This window comes from Pinus tabuliformis, chromosome 7 (assembly GCF_031772625.1).
Source record: "Pinus tabuliformis cultivar Carrire ecotype Pingquan chromosome 7, CPIR1, whole genome shotgun sequence".
Taxonomy (NCBI): domain Eukaryota; kingdom Viridiplantae; phylum Streptophyta; class Pinopsida; order Pinales; family Pinaceae; genus Pinus; species Pinus tabuliformis.
Window position 1 is genome coordinate 180405818 of NC_142293.1, and position 14531 is coordinate 180420348.

Genomic DNA, 14531 nt, shown 5'->3' on the forward strand with positions numbered 1-14531 from the left:
GGTTTCCTTCGAAATGTTGAAGGTGACTGACGCAGCAAGGCACAACCGTATTGTTCCGAGTGCCTTTCTATCGAGAAGGTTCCATTCTTCATCTTTCATACCCGTCGGCATCTTTGTTTTTCCGCCCAATGGTAGATATAGATCTTTCTGATACAGATAATCTTCCATCTGCATCTTCCACAACGAGAAGTTTTGGCCGTTAAATTTCTCGACCCTAAACTTACCATCTTCCGCCATTGCTCCCACTCGAACCAGGAACCCTTCTTTCCTGCGAGTTTATCAGCCAAATAGGCCTTCGGGTCTGATACCAGTTTTTAGAAAATTATATATTACGGAGCAATGGAACACATAAAATATTGCAGAAATATAAACACAGAAAATGCACAAAACAAGAGAGACACAGATATATGTGGTTCACCCAGTTTGGGCTACGTCCACCCCGAACAGCCAGTCCTTCCTTTCTATTATCCAGCAAAATGAAGAGACACAACCTACAAAAGATCCATTGTAATATCCTCTGTTTTCTCTCACAGTCTCACCTCTCTGTTTCTCGCTCACAGAATACACATCTATCACATAGCCTCAAATACAATGCCGTCATACAAAGAGAGGGGGGTTGCCTTCTAGGGCAAAAAACCCTAAACTAAACATAAGTTCTATCGTCAGATCATCCGCATAGTGAACGGCCCAGATTGACTAGAAATTACTATACTTTTACAAGGCAATTTTACAGCTGTTTTTAGCTTCGAGGGCGCTGCCCCCAAAACCCCCCGCCAGGGGGGGGGGGGCTCCCAAAGGTCGCAGCCACCCCCCCGGACCCCCCCTGTAGGGAATATTTTACGGGCGGCGTTGCCGCCTCCATTTTGAACTTGGGTCCAATGTGGCGATACCTTTGAATATAGAAGATAATCAGGCTCCACACCCAACAACCCTTATGTATATTGCGATCTGTAGCACCTGACACTCCTCAAGACCATAGTTCCCTTTTATATCGGGGGATCACACATCATCTCTTCCAGATCCGCTTGTGCAAAGGGGTGCAGCAGCTGTAGACATCAGTCCCGCAGTCTCGAGTTCGCACATCATCCATTCCGATCTATTAGATCCATCAGGTCCGCAGAAGCAGTCTGTTTCGCCGCCCAAATCTATCAGATCCGCCATTCAGATCTCTCAGATCCACCAGATCAGAGTCGTTGTGAAGGGTTCCTATACCAGGGTATAATTTTCGCAGGACTTTTGGTCGCATTGACATTTTTAGGATTCAGCGACTACAGTATTGTTAAGGAAGGAGTAAAACTCCGTTAGGAGTTTTCAAAAAAAAAAAGGAGTCTGAGATCTTTCGGGGCGCTTATTGGTGATCTAGCCCATCAGAATCAAGACGACGAGCTGAGCACGGTGGTACCATTCACTTCTTAATGGAAATTTTTTTTAGACAGTCCCAATTTTAAAAAAATCAGGTTGGTGTATGGTAGAAACTAGAGCTCAAGCGATGGCCAATGAAAGGATGGACAAACTTGAAGAATCAGTCCAAACCCTCCACATTCAGCTTAGCGGACTATGTAGCATGGTCGAGAAAATAATCCCGAAGGGCAAGGAGCAAGCCCATGAGGAGGAGTATAATGGCAATGGACACAATGAGGGTGAGTCTAGCCACTCTCCTCACGTATGGCACACCCACCAACAACTCAGTCAGTGACCTCCCAAGTTGGATATGCATAAATTTGATGGTTCTCACCCGTCGGCATGGATAGCACAAATGAAGCAGTATTTCAAACTAAATCACATCTTAGATGATGAGACTCAGCTTATGTTGCGGAGCATGTACTTGGACAATGAAAGGTGGCAATGGTGGGAATGGCATCAACGTTGCACTAGACCTTTTAGGACTTGGAACAAATTCACCAAATCTCTTCAAGACCGCTTTGACCAGGAATCATCTTTTTTGGGTCGTCTTACTAAGCTCCGACAGACTGGTACAGTGGATGAATATATTATAGCTTTTGAAGCCTTAGCCTTCCGCACTTGGGGTCTCCCAGATGTGTTCTACACGGAATGTTTTATCAGCGGTCTTAAAGAAGCCATCAAATCTCAAGTCCTACTACACCACCCTCCCACATGGACGGAGGCTTGTAAGGTAGCTCATAACGTGGAACGTGCATTAGCAGCCCAATACAGTCGCCCAAATTTCTCCGCTAAAGGTTGCCCCCCACAGGCTCACAACACGACTCAAACACTTAATGTCTAAAAGGTGTCCCCTACGGAAATGGTCGACAGAAGAAAGCAAGGACTATGTTACTACTGTGATGAAAAATACTCCCCAGGTCATAAATGCAAGGAGCCCAAATTTTTTCAAATTGATGCCACTGACTACAACTCAACGGAGGAAGATCCACCACTTGAGGAACATGAGCCGCTAGAAGAAGACAACCAAAAGGACAATGTCTATAAAGAACCAGTTATTTCGTTGCATGCTTTGGCAGGGATTTCTTCCCCTCAAACTCTCAAAATCAGAGGTTTTATTAAACATCGCCCAGTAGTAGTCTTGATTGATAGTGGAAGTACACATAATTTCATCCATCAAAAAGTTGCAGAAGCAGTGCATTGTTTTGTACGAGCAGTTTCTAACTTCCAAGTTCAAATTCCGGATGGAGGCACAATGAAATGTGAAGGCCGCTCTGAAAATGTCAAACTTCAAATGGGGGATTATCAGTTGAAAACCCACATGTTTTCCATACACATGGGGGTTTGCGACATCGTCCTTGGCGCTGAATGGCTCCGCACTCTTGGGCCAATCACAATGGATTTCGAGGAGTTATATATGAGTTTTAAGCAGAACAACTACACACATACCCTCCGTGGACTCCAGGCGGGAGCCCCCTCTATCATCAGCTCGCATAGGATGGAAAAATTGTTAAAAAAGGGCCATCATGGAGTTGTAGCTCAATTTAATGCCATCCAGGCAGTCAAAACCAAGCCTCTGCCAATTCATCCTAAGATGCAACAGATTTTAAATAACCATCTGCCGGTCTTTGACAAGCCTCATGAGCTTCCACCCTCGTGAGGGGAACATGATCATAGCATCACCTTGGTTCCAAGGGCCCAACCCCAAAATGTTCGCACATATAGATATCCGTTCACCCAAAAGAATGAAATAGAAAAAATCATCAAGGAACTTTTGGAAGAAGGTGTAATTCGTCCCAGCATTAGTCCTTATTCATCCTCAGTGGTCATGGTGCTCAAGAAAGATGGGGAGTGGTGGATGTGTCCCGACTTCAGGGCCCTCAATAAGTTGACAGTCAAAGATAAATTTCTCATCCCGGTGGTTGATGATTTGCTGGATGAACTCAATGGGGCTCAATTCTTCACTAAGCTGGATCTTCGCTCAGGCTACCACCAAATTCGCATGAAGGAAGTTGACATTCCCAAGACTGCTGTCAGAACTCATGAAGGCCATTATGAATTCCGGGTCATGCCATTTGGTCTTTGTAATTCCCCCTATACTTTTCAGAGCCTTATGAACCACATTCTCAAACCATATCTTAGGAAATTTTTCCTTGTCTTATTCGATGACATCCTCATCTATAGTTGCACTTGGGCCGCACATCTTTAGCATGTAGATCTACTCTTGCAACTGCTCCGCAAGCATAAATTATTTGTCAAGATGTCCAAGTGTTCGTTTGGTATGGCAGAAGTAGAGTATTTGGGCCACATTGTGGGGCGTGATGGTGTCAAGGTGGACCCCAAAAAGATCCAGGCAATGCAGGAATCACCTCAACCTAAGACCTTGAAGAGCTTGAGAGGATTTTTGGGTCTCACAGGCTATTATCGTAAATTTGTCCGCAACTATGGTCACATAGCGAATCCCCTCACCCAACTCCTAAAGAAAAATTCATTCTTCTGGAATGAGGAAGCACAATAGGCCTTTACAGCTCTAAAAAATGCCATGTGTTCCACTCCAGTCTTAGCACTACCAGATTTCACCAAATCTTTTGTCAATGAATGTGATGATTCGGGTACAGGTATTGTGGCGGTCTTAATGCAGGAAGGGCGATCGTTGGCCTTCACAAGCCAACAACTAAGTGGGAGGAATCTGGGCCAATCTACCTACGAGAAGGAAATGATGGCCATCTTACATGCAGTCGAGACCTGGCGACCTTACTTATTGGGGCGACGTTTCCAAATCCACACAGATCATCACAGCCTTAAATATTTTTTGGAGCAACGCTTATCCTCCCCACAACAAAATAAATGGCTCGCCAAAATGCTGGGATATTATTATGAGATCATTTACAAGAAAGGGAAAGACAATAGTGTAGTAGATGCATTATCTCGCCAATTTGAGGAGAAAAGTACTCTGCTAGTAATTTCCTTCCCCATTCCAGAATGGATTGAAGAGGCTCGCAGGGAATGGTTTTCACACCCCGGGCTCTCCCAACTCATTTCTCAATTGCAAGTAGATCCAAATTCCACTAAGGGCTACTCGTGGCAGGATGATATTCTTCGCTACAAGGACCGAGTCGTAATATCACCAACATCCACCCTCAAAAGTCGCATTTTGGCAGAATTGCACTCATCTCCCATTGCAGGACATTCGGGCTTTTAGAGGACGTATGCTCGCACCAGAAGATCATTTTTTGGACAGGCATGAAAAAGTACATCCTTACTTTCGTAGCAGAATGCGATGTCTGTCAACGCCACAAAGGGGAAATCGTCAACACACCAGGCACATTACAACCATTGCCCATTCCGGCATCAATTTGGACGGAGGTTTCTATGGATTTCATTACATGTCTTCCAAAGTCAGGGAACAAGTCAGTCATCATGGTGGTTGTGGACCGACTGTCAAAGTATTCTCATTTCTGCGCCCTACCCCACCCGTTTACACCAACTTTGGTTGCTCAATCTTTCATGGATCAAATCTTCAAATTTCATGGCATGCCCACTTCTATTGTGTCCGACCGCGACCCGATCTTCACCAGTAATTTTTGGCAGGAACTCTTTAGGATACAAGGCACTCAACTAAAACTCAGTACTTCCTATCATCCGCAAACAGATGGTCAAACCGAAGCCATCAACAAATGTCTAGAAACCTACCTTAGGTGTTTCACTTCAAAAAAGCAACACCTTTGGGTACAGTGGTTACCTCTGGCTGAATGGTGGTATAAAAATAACTATCATGCCACCACCAAAATGACTCCCTATGAAGCAGTATATGGTCAACTCCCGCCTTCACCTACTTCGGATCTCCAGGGGTGCTCAAAAGTACAAGCAGTGGATCAACTCGTACAACACCGCGCAACCATGGTCGCCCATCTTCGAGAGAATCTTCATCAAGCTCAGAACTGCATGAAGCAACAAGTAGACTAGCATCGCTCCGAGCGCCAATTTCAAGAAGGGGATCAGGTCTTTTTATGGCTACAACCATATAAGCAAACATCACTCAAATACAAGGGGTGTCATAAACTATCTCCCAAATTCTATGGACCATATCAAGTACTTCAGCGCATTGGAGAAGTGGCTTACAAGTTGGCCTTGCCACCTACTGCAAAAATCCATCCAGTTTTCCATGTCTCATGCCTCAAGAAAGTGATTGGGAACAATTGCAGAATTCAGACCAGTCTACCTGAATTGGATGAAGAAGGGTCCATCTGGCTTCAACCTGAACAAGTCCTAGACACACGAGACAAGCAACTGTGCGGCCGCATGATTAAGGAAGTCCTCGTCGAATGGAAAGACACCTCTCCGGAAGATGCAACTTGGGAACCAGCCACTATTCTTCAGCAGTTTCCGCAGCTTCAGCCTTGAGGACAAGGCTAGTCTTAAGGGGGAGGGCATGTTAGGGTCCCACCCTAACCCCCTTATTTATGTAATGGGATCACATCATAGTCAAGAGTCAATAAATCCCATATTAATAATTGTAAGTGGTTAATCCGCAATTAATGACGGAACCACAGTTAGTTGCAAATGGGTCGTAGTATTAGATAGATGGTATTAATAAAACCCACGGTATTGGTCTGTGGTATTGCATGTATGAGTCATATATAAAGGATAGAGACTCCCTTCGAGGAGCATTGTGTCTTATTTTGTAATCGAGCTCTGCTCTATTGGAGGTTGCCCCCTCGAAGAGGCAAGTGAACAGTACTCTCTGAATAATAAAATCATTGCTATTCTATGTTCTGGGTATCTTTTCTTCGCATATTCTATATTTGGGTATCATTTTGCAGGTTGAGAGCATAACAATCTCCATAGCATACGCAGGGTAGGATGTCTCTCCACTGTACACTTGCTATGCCTGCCTGTTGTTCAGGTTTGGATTTGGCTAGGAAGGCATATGAGGTTGTTTAGGTGGAGCAGGGTGTAAACGCTGTGGTTGAGTAGGTGGTGAAGGCAAGAAAGTTGGAGCATTGTTGTATGGGGGCCTCTATCCCTGGGGTGGTGCATTCCACTAAGGCTGTGGCAGAGTATATGGCTGGAATGACTGGTTGGTCGAGTTGGAATGGTATTGAGGTGAAAAATACCAAGGAGGAGGTGTAGACTAGGAGGGATAAGAAGGGGGTCCCCAAGAGGGAATGGGTGTGTTCTAGTTAGGGTTGTTATATGCATGGGATTACCCTTGCATGCCCTACTGGTATGGCCGAGGCCCATGTGGTCTCCTTTGATTTATGTAACAGAGTTGTTTAGTCACAGCTTTAGTTCCCCGATACACAAAATTTAGTCCAGGTAGAAAAGGGTACTAGTTTGTGGAGTGGTTTTCTTCATAGGTCGAGCATATTTCAATCATATTGAATGGAAATTCATTCCTATTGTTCCTCCTTATGCATCTAGGGGAAAAAATGGCTAAGGTTCTCTCTGCTTCCTCTTGCTTTCTCTTGATGTGCATAGTGTCCATCTGTAGGGAAAGGGTTTGCATCATTTCACTCTTGAATTATTCCAACATATTTCCAATTTCACCTTTGATGGATGTATTCGAAGAGGATGGACTGGCCATTGGTTGACTAACCCTACCCTTTTTCCTAGCTGCCCTAGAATGCTTCCTAAAGATAATCTTGATATCTTCATAGGGTAGCTGGTAGATGTCCCTTCTTGCTAGCATGCATAGGCTATCGAGAAGATCTTCCCCTACCCCTCTGAGTAGGACTAGCTTCAGTGACTGAGGATCAAGTGTACACATAGCCCTTTTGTAGCTAAGTTGGAATCTTTCTTCATAATCCTCTAGGGATTCATCATGCCCTAAGGTCATCCTAAAAATTTTCTCTTTAGTGTCTTTGGATTTGCAATAGTCTTGATACTTGTTGTTGAATAATTTCTACATCTGAGCCCAGGTTGTGATGCTATCCCCAGGTAAACCCATGAACTAGCGCAGAGCTGCATCTTTAAGAGTGGATGGGAATAGTTTCAACTTCTGCTCATCAGTTGTGCAATCATAAGTTCTGCATATGAGAACAAACTCAAACAAGAAAGTGTCTGGATCTTTTGAGGTCTAGCCATGGAAATGAGGAAGAGAAGAGGGGTTTATGTTTTTCATCTTGGTATCCCCATTAGTTTCTCTGATGGGAAAGGAACCTTCAATTCTTTTTCTATTTCCTCTGTCATTTCTATTTTCAGCCATTAGGTCTGTTGGAATGGGTTCTCCTTCTTCTTCTCCCCCTGTAGGTTCTTCAAATATTTTTGATTGTTCACCTAAGGGGTCCTCCAATTCACAACCACCGAAGAAGAGGGAAGGTTGGATATTTGTAGTGGTGGGTGTATTTGGTAGAAATTTTCCTAAGTTATCCCTATTCCTACGAGGAATGAAAGAAGTATTTTTGTTTTGTTTTGTGTTTTTTTTCAAGCCTTGAGAATAATTACAGAATTGAAATCACAAACTGAATGGAAACTAACTCACTAAATGAAATCTCACTTGAAAAATGGAAAAGAAAGGAAACTAACTTACAATTAATTTTGTAGAAATGAAGCTAATAGTAGAATGTGAGAGATAAGAAATGGAAGAAAGAAAACATAAATCACATCTTAGTTAGACACCACCCTGACAATAGCACCAAAAAGTGATGAGCACTAGTATTGTAGCAAGGATGCTGCAACTCATGGGGCTATCAACTTTACTTTATCAACCGAGGGTTTGTACAAACTTGGAGGCAACAATGTTATATACACAAGTAGATGTGATGGGTTTGCAATTTATCATTTCTAAGCTGGAGATAGACCACGATGGTTTTTCAAACCAGACTTCTATTTGTTCAGAAGAAGCTTGATTACCAATGAGAAAAATGGAAATTTGCACCAAAGGAGATCCTGTCTACTGTAGTAAGGAAAAGACTCAAATCAAATGCTTAAACACACCATGCATCTAACTAGCTACTAGGAGGTTTTTCTTCAAATGAATGCTAAGTTAACATATGTGAATTCCTGCTGTCCTATGCATGCAATTGGAAACATCCAAACAATCTACTGTCGTGCATGTAAATGAACAAAATAACTCTTTTTTCCTTTCTGTCTTTTTTGCATGAAAATGTGAATGCTAACTTCTCTTAGTGGTGTGGCAGGTCGATTAGGGATGATGGTGGATGGTCAGATGGCTTGGGAGGAAAGTAGGGGTCTTCTCCTACTTAGATGACTTTTCCACAATTTAGTCTCAAATGAGGCCACTACAGGTCAACCTACAGGATGTCCTAATGCATCCTACAAGATGTCCTAATGCTCCTACAAGATCCCATGTATTCCTATAGGATATAGCCAAGAGAAAGAGGAGGGATTTGGAAGGTGATGTAATGCTTTAGGAAGATGAATGGTGGGTGAAATGAGGCAAGGGAGTGCCTAGGACTCCTTCAGAGCTCAAAATAGAGTTGTAAGATGGTTGGATTTTCTCAACAATCTTGAAGAAGTATTCTTATGGAATGATGAATTTGGTGAGGGATTTAGTGAAAGAAAGTGATAACCATGGATGGAGGAGGTTAGGATGGAGTTGATGGTCATGAAATCTATTTACATTGCCAAAACTCATGCATTGCATCAATCAATGACATTTTATCCATGAATCATGTTAAATAAGAAAGCTTTTCAATTAACTAAGGAAAAACAAAATTCTATGATCTAGTTGCCTATGCATGGGAAAACTTGCAGAATAATGTGAAACCTTGATGAGATCTAATGCAAGGCTGAGGATAGAAGAAATGGAAATTAAATCATATTCTTGAAAACTAGTAAATTGTTAGCCTAAGCAACATAAAACCCCAAATTCCATGAGAAATCATAATGCTGTCTTTTTGGGGCTGCATAGGAGTTCTTTCCTCAAACCATGGTCCCTGAATGGAGGAGTGAGGCCAAATCCTCCTACTAATAGCTTTTTGATATTCCTTTATCTTCCTAAGCTACTGCTAAAGCAATGCACAAATGGAAGCAAACTAATCAAATTCACAACTACTTGCAATGAAATAATGCTAAAGACAATTCAACCATTAATCTATGAAATCAACTAGGCATACAAATACAAGAAGAAGAGCCTTTGCTGCTAGGGTTGGGCCCTAGCCCAAGAGCTTCAGCCCTCTGAGTCAACTTAGTGCTGGATCAAGGAAGTGCTCATTCTCATTATCAAATCAGAAAATTACATAACAATGTCTTCCACAAGTTTGGAACTCGAAAAATGCTTAGTGCTTTTCCATAAATAAAAAATTGAATCCTAATGAGGCTCTAGGCCTCCTTATTTATACAACTGAATTCTCCAACGACTTCCTTAAATCTAGGGAGGCTCGGCTCCCAAACTCTCGATGAACTTGCTCTTTAACTGTCATTGGCTTGCTGCCTTTTGATGTTCATGGCTCGACTCCTTGCAACTCCGAGCTAGTGTGATTTGATGGAGGAATATTCTAATGAGTGAGGAGTAAATGAGGAAGATTTGTATCCTACAACCTCTCGTCCTTGTCTCATTCACGTTTCTGCCCTTAATTAGCCCAAATTTCCATGATTTCTCTAAAAAACCTACAATCAATGCACATTAGTCCACTAGGCATAACATCTCACTTTTACTCATCTCATTAAGCAAAATATAATCAAAATATGTAAGAAATTATGAGAAGAGTTGATTTGAATATGCTAGGAGGCATATTAAGGTCCATATAGTTACCCAATGATGAGGCTCATCAAGAGGTCACCCATCCCAGATCGCCTCTGGCTCAAGCACGCTTAACTGTGGAGTTTTCCCCACAATCAAGGACACTTAGCTTGCTACCCCATTTGCAAAACCTTAGCAAGTATTGTGCCTCATGAACCATTCAATTAGAGCTCCCTTCACTCTTTTGTATGTAAGTATTGAGGGGTTTTCGCAGTGCATTATATTAGATATCAATTTTTGGGTTTCAACTGCATTAAGGAAGCCATTCATCTATGAGCATTTCCATGAGAGGTAGTAGTAACTCACTAATCTCTCTTCTGTGTTGTTTGAATAATCCACTTACCACTCATTAGTATTTTTTGAGTAGTCCACTTAGCACTCATTGCATCGGGTGATGCTCACATGGGTGAAGAAGTGGCATTGAAACTAGTGAAATGAGTCACACAGCGTCAATTATCACTTCTGGGGAATGCACCTGGTAACAATGACTTCCTAGGAGGTCACCCATCATAGATCGCCTTTGGCTCAAGCGCGCTTAATTGTGGAGTTTTCCCCACAATCAAGCCCATTTAGCTTGCTACCTCATTTGCAAAACCTTAGCAAATATTGTGCCTCATGAACCATTCTAGTAGAGCTCCCTTCACTCTTTTGTATTTAAGTATTGAGGGGCTTTAGCAGTGCATTATATTAGATATCATTTTTTGGGTTCAACTATGTTTAGTAAGTCATTCATCTATGACCATTTCCATGAGAGGTAGTTGTAACTCACTAATTTCTCATGATTTTTTTGAATAGTCCACTTAGCACTCATTGCATCGGGTGATGCTCACACAGGTGAAGAAGTGGGATTGAAACTAGTGAAATGAATCACATAGTGTCAATCATCACTTTTGGGGGTTGCACCCAGTAACCATGACTTCCTGGGAAGTCACCTATCCCAGATTTCCTCTGGCTTAAGCGTGAAATTAGTGAGTTCCAACTACCTCTCATGGAAATAATCATAGATGAATGATTTACTTAATGCAGTTGAATCTCAAAAAATGATATCTATTATAATGCACTGTGAAAACCCCTCAATACTTAAATACAAAAGAGTGAAGGGAGCTCTACCTGAATGGTTCATGAGGTACAATACTTGCTAAGGTTTGACAAATGGGGTAGCAAGCTAAGTGGGCTTGATTGTGGGGAAAACTCCACATTTAAGCATGCTTGAGCCAGAGGTGATTTGGGATGGCGATTTGGGACGGGTGACCTGTTGGGAAGTCAAGGTTATTTGGGATGGCGATTTAGGATGGGTGACCTGTTGGGAAGTCATGGTTATTTGGGATGGCGATTTGGGATGGGTGACCTCTTGAGAAGTCATGGTTCAATTAGTCAGTTACGGCTAGATGAATGACTATATCTAATGAATAACTATAGTATATTTTAAATGACTATATCTAATGAATGACTATAGTATATTTTATTTTATGAAATTTGATGATAAAATTTTGACCATGTCATAATTTTTAATTATATATGTGTCTAATTTTTCTATATTAATAGACACATTTTTAATAATAAATCCCATAAATCCATATTTATATTTTTATATTTAACTAATATGATTATAATTTTATCATATTACTTATTGATAAACAATTATATGGTAAGTAAGAAGTGGTGGGTTCTCATCCTCCACACATATTTCATAATTGAAACATATGATTTTGGGCACTTCGTAGACTATATAAATTGTGTTCTCATAGAATTTTTATTAATTTCATTAAAAATATATCAGCCATATTTATTAATATAATTATTATCTAAAATTACATTATAATAAATAATAAACTCCCTTAAATAAGTTAATTCAAATTTAAGAATCAATAAACCCCATTACAAAACATATACATGTTTTGTGATTGACTCAATATTATCACTATCCTCCCACATTTACAGAATTATCATTTATCATCTATACAATATATCTCTACTCATAGTTTAATCTATAGACTAAATAACTTTTTTCAGTTTAATTTATAGATTAAATAACCTTTTTCAATGAAATTTGCAGATAAAATTTCATGTTAGAGTGTGTTTTTTGTTATTTAAAATAATTTTTAAATGTATAAATAAATTTAATGTTTTCAAAAACAACTAAATACTTATTATTAAGATATAGATTTTGGTTAAAACTAACCAATTTTTTTTTTTAATCGTATTAGTGATCACTGATCCTTGACAGGTTATTAATTATTGAAACTATCAAATGGTTGGTGATCGCTGATCCGTTACAGGTTATTAATTATTGAATATCATATACTACGGGGCACAAAGGGTACAGCTTATTAATTATTGAATGTCATTCACTACCTTGCACAAGCAGATCTAGAAAGAAGAAGGATTCATGGCCATGATGGATGTTGTGAGTGTGAATGCAATTAAGGAAAATAAGTTAAGAAACTAGAAACCACACCTGTCACCCACCCCTAATTCTCTCTCTTGCTGCTATAAAACCCCATTCTTCACCCTGCATTTGGGGTGTGCACTCTACCAGGCCATCCTCTACACATAGCTTTATTTTTAAGTACCATCAATATCGTCTGAACATAACTTCATTTTCGGGTATCATCAATATTGTCTGAACTGATGGAGACCATCCAGTTTTTGGGTTTCTTTTTCACTCTCCTACTAGCTTGTGGAGCCATGGCTGCCACCCCTAAAAAGCCAGTGACTCTGCCCTTTGACAACAAGTTGATGGTGGGCGACAGATTAATCTTCTTCTCAACAAACAACATGGTAAGTTATTACCCATTCTATTTCTTCCTGCCTCATTTATCTTTATCAGTCTCTCGAATAACAAAGTTACATGAAATATGAGATTAACAGGTGCTGGGTTCGAATCCAAAGGAGCATATTTATATGGGCACTTCAGCATGCAGGTCAAGCTGGTTCAGGGTGATTTCGCTGGCACTGTCACCACCTTTTATGTGAGTACTTGATAGTTGATAATAATATTTGGGCTTTTGTGTTTGGCTAAGTCTGCTTCTGCCTACTTATGTATCTATATTTGTTTTGGTGCGGGCAGCTTTCTTCTCAGACGGCTGAGCACGATGAAATAGACTTCTAATTCTTGGGCAACAAGTGCACGATGAAATAGACTTCGAATTCTTGGGCAACAAGTGCACGATCAAGTCCTCCGAACCCTACATTCTTCAGACCAATGTGTTTACACGCAGGAAGAGTGAGAGAGAGCATCGCATATACCTCTGGTTCGACCCCACCAAGGATTACCATTCCTACTCTGTGCTTTGGAACAAGTACCAAATTGTGTAACCCCCGAGATTCGATCCCGTGACATTCTCATTATTTTTGTTTAAACCAGAAACAGGGAAAATGTAATATGCAATTTTAGAAAGAACCTGGCTCTTAGCTGAGTATGGTTTGGTGTGGTCTGTTTTTTCTGCGCAGATTTTTTGTAGACCAGGTACCGATCCGCGTGTTCAAGAACTGCCAGGGTTTGGGTTATCCAATAAACCAGGCGATGAAGGTCCATTCGAGCCTGTGGAATGGGGAAAACTGGGCCACCCGAGGGGGTCTGGAGAAAACCGACTGGACCAAGGCGCCCTTCATTGCATCGTTCAGGGAATTCCATGTCGATGCCTGCGAGGCTTCTTCTCGGCAATCGTTGTGCCCTATGCAGGCGTCGCCGTCGTGGGATCAGGTGAAATTCAGAGACCTGGATAGGCGGCAATGGCGATTCTTGAAATGGGAGAGGAAGCACTACACCATCTACAATTACTGCATTGACGCATAGAGAAACAAGAAAATGCCTCCAGAATGTGTTCGCGATCGTGATAATATGTAGAGAGCGATTACTAATTATAATAATGCCCGCCATGGGTGGCCTGTTCGATCTTTACTACTAGAAATTATGAATGTTTTGTACTAGGGATTTTTGCAATTTCTGGTTTTTTGATATCATAACTTGGTTGGTTACAAACGTTCAAATTTCCCATGGTATACAGCTTTGCATTATAATTTCATTGGCAGATAGCTTTTGATTACCTGTAATGCCATGGTATTTACGCTCCATTAATTTTAAAGAAACATGGTTGAAAATGAATATATTTGAGATTTGAATTTTATAAATAGAGGTTCATAGTTCCAAAGAAATTACACGGGTATCTGAATTTAACACAGTCCATGTCAAACAGGACTTTAATTTATGACAGTTTGAAGGCATTGTCTATTTTTTTTTAGATTTGAAGTTATTTTTTTGGGAATGGGTGAGAGACATTTTTTGGGTTTAAATTTTGTTTTTTCTTAGTTTTTGAATGTATATATGGAATTAGGGTTTTGAAAATTTATTTGGTTTGAGTGAATGTATATATGGAATTAGGGTTTTGAAAAATCCTTAAGGTATTTGATTTGGGTGAAT

General features: G+C 40.8%; 1 pseudogene; it reads left to right on the top strand.

Moving 5' to 3' along the window:
- Positions 1–6465: 6465 nt before the first annotated feature.
- Positions 6466–13958, top strand: LOC149246447 (xyloglucan endotransglucosylase protein 34-like; annotated as a pseudogene).
- The last annotated feature ends 573 nt before the right edge of the window (positions 13959–14531 follow it).